General features: G+C 48.7%; 1 pseudogene; it reads right to left on the reverse strand.

Annotated features, from left to right (window-relative positions):
* Positions 1-1,357: 1,357 nt before the first annotated feature.
* On the reverse strand, positions 1,358-12,116 carry LOC100596782 (annotated as a pseudogene).
* Between the last annotated feature and the right edge of the window lie 787 nt (positions 12,117-12,903).

Raw genomic sequence — 12,903 nt, forward strand, 5'->3', positions numbered from 1 at the left:
ATTCTCCAGACCTGCTCCTCTTTCCCATCCTACCCCACCCTTTGCGGGGAGCTGCATGGTTCTAAAAAATGGTCCAATGGACTCTGTAACTGAAAAGTCACCTGGCAAGGGGCGCACTCTGATGGGTACCAAAGGGCCTTGGAGTGTTCTAGCCACAGAGCTGTGTGCAGGCCCAACAGGGGGCCTGGTGAGGCTGAGCCAGGCCCCCTGACAGGCGGCTTTCTACTTTAGGTCCAAGCTTAGAACCTGGCTCTTGGCCAGTCTGGGGAAAAATAACTCACTTCCTAAGCTACATCTACAAAAATCGCAAAGGATGAGTACAGCCGGCATCTCAGGCTGAACTTGCTGCTGTGTTGAGCAGCATGGAGGCACCCCACCGTCTCGCTGCCTCGAGTTTCAGGATGGGCCAATGAATTTCTTATTCTTTTAGGAGAGGTCTGATTTTGACAAATTATTTCTAATTTAATAGCACAGTGCATAGCTCTCCTCTCATCAAAGGTCTTCATGATCATTTTAGGGAGAAAAACCAAAGAAGAGTGAGACAAGTAAAACTGCCCTAGGACCTGGTGCTGGCAGCCAGCTCATCACCCACATGAGGATCTGCAGTAGGGGTCAGCTGGGGGCCCTCAACCAGCACCCCGCTCCTAAGCACATCCAGATTTGTCCTCACATCCATGTCCCTTCTGGCAACGTTCTGGTCAACCTCAACCTACGCCTCTGCACAGCCTTGGGTGGGCCGCTGAGGGCAATGAGTGAACTGGGGCCACGAGTCAGCAGGCAGGCCGGGAAAAGGGGCTTCAGGAGGCTCATCTGGTTGGTCCCAGCCAGAGCCACCACACACAGCCTCTTCCTCAGCTTCATCTCTGCTGAGAACTCTGCAGCTCTGCAGCGGCCACCATGGATGTTCTGCAGAAACCAAGCCCACTGGAGTCTGCAGCATGGGGCCAAAGGCAGGCCCAGCATATCCCGTGAGCCACAGAGTAGGGGCAGCTCTGAGCCCTCGGCCAGCACAGGCACATAAGACCCGTTTCTCCCGCTCCTCTACCCAGGGCACCACCAACAAGGTCTAGGACAGACAAGAGACTGACTTCCAATGGTCCACACGTGGATTCCGTGGTCTGACTGTTGGCCTCCCAGGGACCCAACCCTCCTGAGCCAGAGGGGTCACTCTGGTCCAGTCAGTCCTTCCTCCAGGGACCTAACGAATCTGGCTCTGCCTGAATCATCGATGATAGGGCAGAGGCAAGTGGGGCAGATGGGAGCTCTGGCAAACACGGGAGGAGGGGTCTTGGAAGTGCTCCCGTCCCCAGCGGCTGGGTGCTCACACATGGACGATCTACTCTCCTCTGACTGTGGCTCATCGGGCTGGTGCTACCATCTGTGGTTGTAAAGGTCCAAAGAGGGCTACGGAAAGGACAGGTGGGCTGGAAGGAATGTGGAGAATGACCCCAGGACAGGGGAGCAGGAGACTGGCCCCATCAATCCAGCTCACAGCTGGGAAAAGTGCAGGAAGACAGACAAACGACCCCAACGCGGGCAAAGGACACACCTCCAAGGACCGGAGCCGCAGAGTCCATGTGACAAGGAGACCCAGGATAGAAACTGTGTGGAGGACGCGGTGTTAACCTCGGAAGGGGCCTCCTATGCTTTCCACACCAAATTCCCCCACGGGAGAAACCCTGCCACAAGGCCCAGGAAACCACAGACCCCAAGCCAACTGTGCCCAGCATGGACACCAGCGAATGATGGTGATGCCGGTGACGCCAGCAGGACACGGCCCCTAGCCGCATCATCGGCTGTATGATGATCGGTGTGTCTGTGGCCTCCCTCTCGTCAGACTACAGCCTCGGGGGACACGTAGAATTCTGTCTCCTCGCCCTCAGGGGCCTTGAGCTTACACTTCCCGCAGCACAGCAGCGGTTGAAGCAGTACCACAGACAGCAGCAGCAGTAGCAGCAGGTGAGGAGGCCGCAGAAGACAAAACAGGGCCTTGGCCCACCCGCTGGACAGCACGAGGTAGGTGTTCACGTTCTCTTCCCCAAACTGTTCGGCCAGGAAGAGCGCCAGCGAGCTGTGGTTGTCGTAGATGTTCCTTTTTGTGGTGTCCGTCAGGATGGTGTGGGCCTTGTTGATCTCCTTAAACTTGTCTGCGGCCTCCGGGTTGTCAGGGTTCTTGTCGAGGTGATATTTCAAGGCAAGTTTCCGATAGGACTTTTTAATGTCGTCTGAGGTTGCATTCTTGTCCAGCCCAAGACCGTGGTACAATGATTCCCCAGAGGTAGACAGTGAGCGCTGTCTCTGGTCTGCCCTGTTAGGCTAATCTGCCCGTCCACCCGCCCTCCCACCGGCTCCATGGCTCCTGCTCCCCGCTCTGCGGGGCTCCTGGGCAGCGGCCAATGCACTCCTCAGCCTGGAGACCCCGGGTGGCGGCCGCAGCGGGCGATGGCAGAGGGCGCGGGTGCAGCACCCGCAGCGGCAGCGGCAGCGGCAGCGGAGACGCCGCAATTATTTTAAAATAAAAAAATACCTGCTCTATAGAAGGGAGATTGATGAGTTGAGTTTCTGTCTTCCTGGGGTTGGGTGGAGACAGGACTGATAAACTGCTGTCCTTATTCAAGGGCCTCAAGGCCCTACCCCAGAGTAGAGGCTCCCCCGCCCCGAGTTGTGACATAAAACAAAACTCCCTCCAGCCAGATGCAGCCTGGGCCCCTGAAAGCCCAGCTCAGGATGTGGGTCTCTCCTAGGGTTGCTGGAGATCTTCAGGAAGATAGGGAGTGGCCTTCTCTCAGCACTTTCTTCCCCAGCCTGCCCAGCCACCAAAGTCCCCTGTCAGGTTCATTACCACCTTCTCCTATTCCTTTCCCGTGAATGCTTCTGTCAGCAGTTTTTTTGGTAATGGTGATGGTGATGGGTGATAATAGCTTCCCGAGTTCTTATGACAGGCCAGTCATGTTACACAGAGCATTTCCGAGAATCTTCACAACGTTCAGTATGTACACACCTTATGAGACATGCACAGTTCTCATTTTATGGAGGAGAAAGCTGAGATTTAGAGATAAATTGATTTCCTCCAGATCACATTGACAGTTACTGGCGATCTAACTGACTAGCTCCAAGTCCTTGCCGTTAACCCTGTCTTGATGTCTTAACCCTCCACTTGAACTCTAGCCTGTAATGCTGTCTTCTCCTCCTGCAGGAACCAGCCCATTATTTAAGCTGGACATGACTTTTTTTTTTCCCCCCAGGCTGGAATGCAGTGGTGTGATCTCGATCTCGGCTCATTGCAACCTCTGCCTCCTGGGCTCAAGCGATTCTCCTGCCTCAGCCTCTCGAGTAGCTGGGACTACAGGCACGCACCACCACACCCAGCTAAGTTTTGTATTTTTAGTAAAGACAGGGTTTCACCATGTTGGCCAGGATGGTCTCGATCTCTTAACCTCTTGATCAGCCTGCCTCGGCCTCCCAAAGTGCTAGGATTATAGGCGTGAGTCACTGCGCTGGGCCTAATTTTTTATTTTTAGTAGAGATGGGGTTTCGCCATGTTGGCCAGGCTGGTCTCAAACCCCTGACCTCAAGTGATCTGCCTGCCTCGGCCTCTCAAAGTGCTGGGATTACCAGCATGAGCCACTGTGCCTGGCTTGGACATGACTTTCTTACATCATTCTCCAGCCATCATTCTCCAGGTACCCTTCTTCCCATACCTCCCTGAGATTTGGGGCAGCAGTTTCAGTAGCGTGTGTGTGTGTGTGTGTGTGTGTGTGTGTGTGTGTGTATTTCATATACACACTCCAATTATAGCTTCTCATTATCCACTGAATGGCATTTAAAGGATGAAATTGAAATGACTTGGACAAAAGTCATAAAGCTTCTGTGCACAAAATACATATTTGTTGTTGTCTGTATAGGTGTCTCATGTGGGCAGAAGATGCCCGACTTTTCCCTGTATCAGCCTGTGGCACCTCAAGGAGTGCCTGGCACATCACGTGGACTCAATAAAAATTTTCTAAATAAATGAATGAAAGAAAAAACATGAATATTTTAATGATATCAGAATCTTAAAGTTTCAGTTTCTTCATCTGTAAAATAGATATGATTATTTTCTCTCCCACTAGATTGAAAGCTTCTTAAGGGTGGGGAATGGATTGTATTCCGGGTCATGTCCCTAACACCAGGCGCACTGCTAGGGACATAGGATGTACTCAATCAAAGTCAACTGGCCAAAGTGAATTCCCTGAAACTCCCAGGAGAGGTCTGAGAATGGAAGAAGCAAGGCCTGGAACATGCCCTGGACCCACCTTCCTTCCTGCCTGCCTCCTTCCCTCCCTTCCTGCCTCTCTTTCTCCCTTTCTCCCTTTCTCCCTTCCTTCCCTTCCTTCTCTTCCTTCCCTTCCCTCCCTTCCTTTCCTTCCTTTCTTTCAATGGAGTCTTGCTCTGTTGCCCAGGGTGGAGTGCACTGGCGCGATCTCTGCTCACTGCAACCTTCACCACCTGGGTTCAAGCAATTCTTCTGCCTCAGCCTTCCGAGTAGCTGGGATTACAAGCATCCACCACTACCCCTGGCTAATTTTTGTATTTTTTTTTTTTTTAGTAGAGACAGGGTTCTCTACTGGTTCTCCACTGGTTGGTTCTCTACAGGGTTCTCTACCTGACCTCAGGTGATCCACCTGCCTCAGCCTCCCAAAGTGCTGGGATTACAGGCATGAGCCCCTGGGCCCAGCCGCCCTGCACATTTCTTAGAGTAGAACATTTTGGTGTTAAATTATTGAAATGAATTGTATTATCTGCCCCCTTACTGCAGAGTCTCATGTGCAAAGTCCAGGGAAAAGTGGTCCCTGGAACCCAAAACCAGGGCTTCTGGATCCCAAAGCCAATTTCCTCACTCCTACTGGTTTCCTCTTTATTCTGCCTCCATTAAAATGTCAGACGCCTCCAGTGTGATCATTATCTCACTGCTTATTATCAGGGATAAGCAGAGGTTCACTGAGTGCAGGTAGAAGGCACAGGATTAACACCTGGAAGGGAGCCTGCTTCAGGAGTTGGAAGAAACACCTGCCAAACCTCACCTGTCAGCCAGGGCCACGTGGCCAGAAGCTGTTTTCTGAGCTCACCTAAGCATTAGCACCTCGGTTGTCGACCCCTGGGAGAGGATTTCTTAAAAGTACCTTGCAACCATTTTATCCCTCTGCCATTATTTTTTTTCCAGGGGTGAGAGAAGAATTCTGCCCCCATAGCTTGTCAACATCTCTTCAGCTTGGTGGCCCACCCAGTTTCCACCCAGCAGAGTGGCCTGCCCCACACCAGTGGCTCGCATGGGCCTTCTTATCTCCTTGGCCCAGCTGAATCTTGGTGAGCTGGTAGCGAGTTATGATCTGGGCGTCCTGGAGGAGCCAGCTTCCAGGGTAGCATCAATTGCTGGGAGGGGTCTGTGGTCTGGAAGTCACATCTAGAGGTATGCAGCAAAGCCCGGTCAAGGCAAACACTATTGCCTTGGAGTTGCCTGAAGGGGTAATCTGCGTGCAGGAGGGTGTGGGAGGAAATGGGAGTAGTGGCCCCGCCCATTTCACCTTGGTGCCAGGGTGGAGGTCACAGACTAATTACAGGTGAAGGAGCTTAAGGCTTTCTGCAGTGCTTTCTTCCTCCTCTGTCTGCCTCACCTTCTTCAGAACCACCAGGACCTACAGCAGTCCCACGGTGCTCTCCAGTCTCAGGGGTGGTGGCCAGCGTGGTGTCCCTGTGCTTTACCATGTCTTTCCATTATGTTTTCATTGTTTCTTTTCCTGCCCCATCTTGGTGCCCAGTAAGCCTACCCCCCCATTGCAAAAATAACTACAACAAAAATAATTTAATATTGATGAGGCATGTCAGGCATGTGGTATCTTATTACATTGTCAAACCACGTGGATTGGGTATGTCATGCCCATTTTATAGTTGCGGAAATCGAGCCTTGGAGAAATTGAGAAACTTGTCCAAGGCCACCCAGCTGGTAAGCGGCTGGCCAGAGCCCCCACCCACACCTGCCCATGTGGGCCTGCTTCAAGGTCTGGATCACTCTGGCATCTTCCCAACTCAAATCCACCAGTTCTTCATTCCGTCAGTCAGCCCTCCCAATCAGCAAGTGACCACAGAATCCCACCATGGGCCTGGGCACTTGAGGGGACATGAAAGAAGGCCAAGCCACGGCCTCTGCCCAAGAGGAGCTGACGAGCCGGCTGAGGAGACAAGACAAACACCCGTAGAGCAGTGAGGGAAGAAGCCAGACGGTGCTGGGATGATTCGATTTGCATTTGATGGCTACAGAACTGGAGTCAGACACTTAGCTTCGCACACATCCCCTGTGTGAGTGCTGCCAAGCCACTGCCCTTCTCCGGATCTCAGTTTCCCTGTCTGCAAAATGAGGGGGTTGTCCTAGAAGATTGTACGTAAACAAATCATACTTGCCTGTGATCAAGGGAGCATACCCCTCTTAATGGGAAGGTGGAGAAACGGAGGCCCCGGGATTAAGACTGTCCCAGAAAGTAACTGGAGCAAAGCCAGAAAAGAAAACCAAACCGAGATTTGACCCATAGGAGAAAATCGTTGTATGCTAAGAATAGGACTCCACACCCAAGAGCAAGCCCTGGGAGCCCTGGGAGCCCTGTGAGTTGCGAAAGAGACTCACTGACTTCTCAATGCTTTTGTGCCTGACAAAGCCCTGAGGGCGTCATCCTGGTGTGGATTTCCCTTGGTTCTTGGGCACTCAAGGAGAAGCAAATTGGTTGATTCTGATCCTTTCACTGCCAGGGTGCTGCGGGGTACCCTGGGAGCGACCAGGCTCCCATGAGCCATTTCTAAGCCATTCTCCTTAGAAACAGGAAACAGTGTTCAGGTTTGGAAGAGTGACTAAAACAGACACCAAGAGGTTGGGGGTTGGAGGATGGGCTTCATCTGTCAGGCTATTTTTCCTTCAAGGCAGCTGGATGCAGATGCACACACAGCTCGCAGTGTGTCCTAAAGAAGGAGGCATTTGTATTGGCTACACAGAGAGGAGATCTAGAGTTGTTTTTTGCCTTCTGTTGTTGCAAAGTCCTGTTCTTAGCTGTATTGCCTGTTTCTTCCAGGCTGACACAGGCCTGCTGATCCAGGATGAGTGTGTTTTGAAGTTGGATGAATGTCACTGCTCCTCCTTGCCATGTTTCATAACAATAATTGGTTATGGTGCCGGCTTAAATGTGCACAGCATAAAACCACTTCCACAACACTTCACAAACATTACCTCGACTTGTATGTAATTGGAGCAAGATGGGACACGCTTCATAATGTCCATTTCACAGATAGGGACATTGAAATTCATATATTTTTTTTCCACCAAAAAAGGTCTGTTCATGATAAAAATCTTTACCTAAATTCTATAGGTGAAGACATTCTCTGTCACTTGAGGAACAGACATCCATATAGCATGGTATTGAGAGGTGAAGCCAGCTGGATTTCCTAGGTCGAGTGGGGACTTGGAGAACTTTCTGTCTTACAAGAGGATTGTAAAATGCACCAATCAGCGCTCTGTAGCTAGCAAGAGGATTGTAAAATGCACCAATCAGTGCTCTGTAAAACACACCAATCAGTGCTCTGTAGCTAGCAAAAGGATTGTAAAATGCACCAATCAGAAGGATTCTAAAAGTAGCCACTCTAGGGGAGGATTGAGAAAAGGGCATTCTGATAGGACAGAAGTGGAACATGGGAGGGGACAAATAAGAGAATAAAAGTTGGCCACCCCCCACCCAGCCAGCAGTGGCAACCCACTCGGGGGTCCCCTTCCATGCTGTGGAAGCTTTGTTCTTTCACTCTTCACAATAAACCTTGCTACTGCTCACTCTTTGGGTCCGTGCCATCATTAAGAGCTGTAACACTCGCAGTGAAGGTCCACGGCTCCATTCTTGAAGTCAGTGAGACCATGAACCCACTGGCAGGAACCAATTCCGGACACAGTATGATACCCAGGTGATAGAGGTGAACTCAAATGACCCTTCCTATCTTCCTAAGTTCCATGATCCCATATTATCTCTTTTCTTTCATCTTCTATTCCCTCTTTGATCGCTTTATACCCAAAGTCATTCTCTACATGAACTTTCAGTCTCCACTCCAGCTAAAGATCTGGTAGACCCAGGGCTTTCTATATCCAAAACCCTGTTCTCCTCCCAGCTTAGGACAGAAACAATAGGAGGCGGGCTACACTCACCTTGTCTCTTATAACAGCATAAATTTATACGTGTGAGAGGCTCTCAGCTTTTATAAAGTTAAAAAAAAGCTGACAAGCATGACTTCATACCTGAGATGGGGGGTGGGAATGGCAGTCATTTCTTAAAACACTTACTGTGCCGGGTATTTTGCATAGACTAAACCATTTATAATCTCGGGGACAGCCCCGCCCGGGAGGTTTTATTACTCCTCAGATGAGTAAAGCAACTTGCCCAAGGTCACTCAGTTAATGAGTCAGATCTGGGATTTCAAAACGGGTCCATGTATTCTTAACTACTACACCCTGGAGCCGTGGAAGAGCAGGACTTGAACTCCGGCTTCCTTATCGTTCATCCAGCACCTTTTTCACGATCAGGGCTCCCCATTCTGAAGTTTATCTTTGTGCTATCTCTAAAAGAAGGCCTTTGTCAGTGCGCACTGCAAATAAGATCAGATGAGCACTGGGGCAGGCTGAATAATGCCTCCCTCCAAAGATGGTCTCATGCTAATCCCTGGAACCTGTGTCTGTTACTTTATATGGCAATAAGGACTTGCAGGTGTGACTAAATTAAAAATCTTGAGATGGGGGACTATCCTGGATTGTTTGGGTAGGTTCTAAAGGTAATCACAAGGGTCTTTATAAGAGGGAGGCAAGAAGGTGAAGGAGGAAGTAAGAGGTGAGAGAATGAAAGCAAGAGGTTGCAGTGATGGCAGACATGGCTGGAGTCCAGGTGGCTCCGGAAACCAGGAGAAAAAGGAAACACTCTCCCCTGGAGTCCGAGGAAGCAATCATCTGGGTGGTTGATTTCTGCTCAGTGAAACTGATTTCAGACCTCCGGCCTCCAGAACTCCAGTAAGAGAATCAGTTTGTTATTTTAAGCCCCCAGTTTGTGCTAATTTGTTAGGGTAGCCATAAGAAACCAATATAAGTACGATTTACCTACCCAAGGGATTAAACTACTTAAATGTATCCTTTTGTATGTAAATAATGTCCAGTAATTCACTGTAAGCAGAAGCCATGATTGTTCTTAGGCTGGAGCTTGGGTATTTGAATTAAAATGTATCTTGTTGCTCATTAAAGCCAAAGCTATACTAGGTCAGGTCAGGCTTTGCAAACCTAATTTTTTGTTGTTGTTGTTAAGACAGAGTCTCCCTCTGCCACCCAGACTGGAGTTGGAGTGCAGTGGTGTGATTTTGGCTCGCTGCAACCTCCGCCTCCTGGGTTCAAGCAATTCTCCTGCCTCAACCTTCCGAATGGCTGGGCCTACAGGCGCGCGCCAACGCTCGGCTAGAGATGGGGTTTCACCATGTTGGCCAGGCTGGTCTTGAACTCGTGACCTCAGGTGATCCGCCTGCCTCGGCCTCCCAAAATTCTGGGATTACAGGCGTGAGCCACCTTGCCCGGCCTGCAAGCCTACTTTTTATTAGAGATATGAAGGTTTTGTTCATGTACAGTATTTGAAAGTAAGAAATTTAAAATCTCTATACCAAACGTCTACTACTATTCAATGCATCAGTGAAGGAAATATACTTTAATACATGCGACAAGCACTAATATTCTTAGCAAAGTGGAAAAAAATTCGTAAATTAATTGGTATCACCTTTGTGGTCAATTCCATTCTGTTGAAGAATTATTCAGTCATATATTTCTGTCTTGAGTAGAGATGTATATGTACAAATATATATATCTTTTGGGCACATAATATAATTTATCGGCTTCATATGCATTATATATATATATCACTTATCATTCTAAGTTTTGTAACAAGGCAAACGTATCAACTATTAGCTATGGGACCTGGTGTGTAGATGGAAAGAAAGTTTTTCTCATTATTCTCCCAAAAAGAGTTAGCATGTGGGTTTCAGCCTCAAAAGATTTATTGAATGTATTTGTGCTCTTTGGGTAATTTTTGTTCTTGAAAACGATGTTTACTATACATATTATTTTGTTTAAATTACCACTGACTACACAATTTACTATTTATAATAATGACTGTTTTGATTGTAAACTTTGTGCCCATGAACATGGGTTTGAACAATGTATTCCAAAAAATCTAATTGACACAGGCTAAGGTGCAAGTCATGGCTATCACTAGATTTTGATCCACCTGCTTTCCAATATGCCTATGAAAGTTTCCACTGGACTTCATTTAATAGTTGGTTAAATGGTAGAGCACAATCAATAGATCCTGAGAATGGTGTTTACCCTTCTTTTGCTGATGACAGGACCGCTGAGCTTTGCTGAGGCACCATGCTGGGACTTAAAGAAGTATCTTGGCCGGGTGTGGTGGTGGCTCACCCCTATAATCCCAGAACTTTGGGAGGATGAGGCAGGAGGATCAATTGAGTCAATGAGTTCAAGGCCAGCCTGGGCAACAGAGTGAGACTCTGTCACTACAACAAATGTTTAAAAAATTAGTCAGGTATGGTGACATGCACCTATGGTCTCAGCTACTTGGGAGGCTGAGGTGGGAGGATCACTTGAGCTCGGGAGGTGGAGGTTGCAGTGAGCCATGATTGCACTACTGCACTCTAACGTAGGTGACAGAGTGAGACCCTGTCCCAAAAAACAAAAACAAACAAAAAGAAGTATCAGCTGCTACACCTCTGGAATTACAACATATGCAGAATACAAATGTAAATATAAAACAGAATATAAATTATGAGTTTTAGTTGAGTAGCACTGACTTGGAATTGGAAGAACATTTGCAGACATCAGTAATGGGGGAGTAGAAAATGTGAGAAAGAAACGTTAAGTCAATTAAGAGAATACACTGCAAATTAGGGGTGGATCCTTGGGTTAATCTGCAGGCTGCAGTTGAACCCTGCTAGAAGCAGCTTCGATGCCACTGAAGTTAATCTTGGGTCCCAGTAAATATCTTCTCCCCTCTGTATTATCCACTGTGCAAGACATATGTAAATACTGCCAGAAACATTTTTAAAAGGCCCAGGTGCTATTGTGTATAAGTTGATATTAATGTACTCCCAGAATGTCCAGGCATGGTATGGGATGGCCACCCTACGGTTCCTGTTTTCTTAGACCGAAGATCACTCTTGCAGAACATTTATTATTAGCCTAGGCCAGTGCGAACAGACGGGGTGCATTTTAGGGTTCAGTTTATCTGTTTTGTTTGGGGTTGGTGCTAATTTGGAATAAGCATACCATTCATCATCTGTATCACATAATTTGGTTTAGAATCTGTCACCTTACCTGTTCTGGTCACTCCCTCTGAATTTGGGGACCCCAAGACCAACTTTTATTCTTCTGCTGTTTTCACCTCCAGTGCTAGGCCCAGAGGGGCGCACCTTAAATCTGAATTAATCCACAAAGCCCCACGTACGCCAGTGGCAGGGTTTGGTGGGGTTTTAATAGCAACCTACAAAACAAAAGTCAGTAAGATAGGGAATAGGAGTGAATTATTCTTTCCTACTCTCCAAATTTTCAGTGTTGCTCTCATTCCATATTCTCACCTTGAAATCACTGCTAGAGACTTCCCAAGTCCAAAGGGTAAGAAACTACCTTCAAACTGACTTGGGAAATGTTTAGAGCTGCCAGGGTTGTATGTAAAATTTCCATGGCAATAAACCACTGATACTTTTTTGGTTCCATTCCACCTAGGAAAAACAAAGATCCCCAAAGTCCATTTCGCTCCTAGGTCAGTGGACACAGTTCTGTGACTGTCCTGTGCTGTGTGGGTCTGTAGAAGGGCCAGTCATGGGCCATCGAGCTACTCACAGCCAACCACACCCAAGTCCAAGCCTGGCTCTGTTCCCATACACAGAGACAGGATGGAGGCTGCTGATCTGGCCTGAAGCCTTGCTCTGTGGCACTGAAAACGGGGGCTATTTCCTTACCTGAAGATCTGGAAGCAGCAAGTTGACAAGAGCACCAACTGCTCTGCCATCGCGTCCCAGTGGGTGTCAGTGGGAAGGCCTAACCAAGGCCTCCTTCCAGTGGCTATCAGGCAGACGGGCCAGCAGTTCCCCTCCAGGAGCAAGGGACCCTTCTTACCCTTTTGATCACATTTCCCTCTCTTAGAGGGGCACTGCTCTGGGAAAGGGTCATGCCTTGGATCCTACAGTCATGGACTGTGGGTGAAACAGGGGCTCTTGACTCTTCACTGCCTAGCCATAGCTCTGCCCATTGGACCACCCACCCTCCCTGCTGCTGGTCTCCTCGCTCACCCATCAAATCCAACTGCTTTATCTAGAAAACACTTTTCTCTCATTCTCATTTCCCTTTGCTTTCCTCACTTACCTCTGTTTTTGTTTCTGTTTTATTTTGTTCCAGACACCCTTGTCAGGGAAGTAGATCAGGGAGGCCCAAGAGATTGGGCCTGGGTGGGCTGCTATCGCTTAAGAACACGTCTGCCTCTGGGGCTCCTCCCTAACAGCTGGCTTCTGGAGCTGGGAGATGCAGCTGCCTGGCAGTCTGCAGGGGCAGATTGTGTTGTTACGTGCTGGTCACCGCCTTGAGCCTTAAACCACAGTCAGCAATGAACCAGGAGGCAGGGCATCTCCGGGGATGATCGACCGCATCTGCTCAGGTTCTTGCAGGGCAGGGCAGGCAGAGGTGTGTGTTTGGAGCCAGAAAGTCTTCCTGCCAAACCGCCATGCCTCAGTTTCCCTATCTGAACCATCTTCATAAAAACAACTTATGGTTCTCAGAGCAGCACATTTGTAAAAACCTGA

Source organism: Nomascus leucogenys, chromosome 8, assembly GCF_006542625.1.
Source record: "Nomascus leucogenys isolate Asia chromosome 8, Asia_NLE_v1, whole genome shotgun sequence".
In the NCBI taxonomy this organism is placed as follows: Eukaryota; Metazoa; Chordata; class Mammalia; order Primates; family Hylobatidae; genus Nomascus; species Nomascus leucogenys.